Source organism: Abrus precatorius, unplaced genomic scaffold, assembly GCF_003935025.1.
Source record: "Abrus precatorius isolate BTA unplaced genomic scaffold, Abrus_2018 Scaffold10, whole genome shotgun sequence".
NCBI classification, from domain to species: domain Eukaryota; kingdom Viridiplantae; phylum Streptophyta; class Magnoliopsida; order Fabales; family Fabaceae; genus Abrus; species Abrus precatorius.
In genome coordinates, this window is record NW_020874292.1 from 17120606 (window position 1) to 17122134 (window position 1529).

Sequence of the window (1529 nt, forward strand, 5' to 3'; positions counted from 1 at the left end):
CCAAATATGCAAGACTATAACTCTTCAATAGTTAGACCAACTATTCAAGCTAATCACTTTGAAATAAAATCAGCCTTACTTCATTTGGTACAACAGGATCAATTTTATGATGGAATTTCTAATGATCCTAACCTGCATATTTCTAATTTTCTACAGTTATGTGACACTATAAGGATAAATGGAGTTAGTGAAGATGCTATAAGATTGAGGCTATTTCGATTTGCTTTGAGAGATAAGGCCAAATGTTGGTTACAAGCACAGCCTCAAGGGAGCATCACCACATGGACAGAGCTTGTGAGCAAATTTTTAACCAAGTATTTTCCTCCATCAAAAGCTGCCAAACTGAGAGGAGAAATCACATCCTTTGTGTAGTAGGAAGGAGAATCGTTATATGAAGCCTGGAAAAGATATAAAGAGTTATTGAGAAGATGTTCACATCATTGTATTCCAGAGTGGATGCAGTTGGAGACCTTTTACAATGGAATAAATGTAGTGACTAGAACCATGGTGGATGCAGTTGCAGGAGGTTCTTTAAGCATGAAATCTTTAGAAGAAGCTCAAAGAATCATTGAGATGATGGCTTCATCTATGTACCAGAATTCCAACTCAAGAAATGCAGGGAGAAGTAATGGATATGAAGCCAAAGTTATAGAAACCTTTCTTGCACAGAATTAGCTGCAGAATCAATTATTTTCTGAGCAAATAGTAGCTTTGACTCAGCAGATCAACAATCTACAAGCCAGAAATGTGGTAACCAATCAATTGACCTGTGATTTTTGTGGAGAGAATCATGTTAATAGTGCATGTGATGTACCTACACCAGATCCACAAAAGCAAGTCAATTACATTGGGAATTATCAAAGACAACAACAATCTTATCCTCAACAATCATTTCCTCCTAGATTCCAACATTCAAATAACAGGAATCAACAATTTTATAAATGGAATCCTTAAAATTCTGCTGTGAAAAACACTAATCCCTCTTTTCCATTTTTTAATGTAGGAACTTCACAACAGCAACAATATTTTCAAGGAAATTCTTCTATGCAATTTCAAAGGAGTCAGAATTCAGCTAGACCTATGAATGAAAGGATGAATGAAATTGAAGAAATAATGATGTAGTTTATGAAAGTCACTCAAACCAGCATTAAAAATCAAGAAGCTTCCATGAAGAAGTTAGAAACTCAAATTAGACAGCTGGCTAAACAACTAACAAATAGAGATGAAGGGAGATTTCCAAGTAACACAATGATAAATCTAAAAGAGCAGTGTCAAGCTATAACCACAAGGAGTGGAGCTGTGGTAACCAGTCCAAAATCTGCAGAAAAGAAAGTGAGTAATGCAACAGAAAAAGGAAGAAGAGAAAAAGATTTGCAGCAAGGAAATTTCAAGTTACTTAAGAGAGAACATTCAAAAAATAAGGGAGAAGCTCATACAAATTCTGAGAGAAAGACCAAGAAGTAGCTTTTTGAGGATGCCTGCAAACTAATAGATTTAGAAAATTATAAGAGGTTGCCTTATCGTCAAAG

The 1529-nt window shown here is 35.3% G+C and overlaps 1 non-coding gene across 1 annotated transcript; it reads right to left on the reverse strand.

The window, feature by feature from the left end:
- Positions 1 to 339: 339 nt before the first annotated feature.
- Positions 340 to 446, reverse strand: LOC113853347. The gene has a single exon (XR_003502520.1). It is a non-coding gene; the product is annotated as a small nucleolar RNA R71 (small nucleolar RNA).
- Between the last annotated feature and the right edge of the window lie 1083 nt (positions 447 to 1529).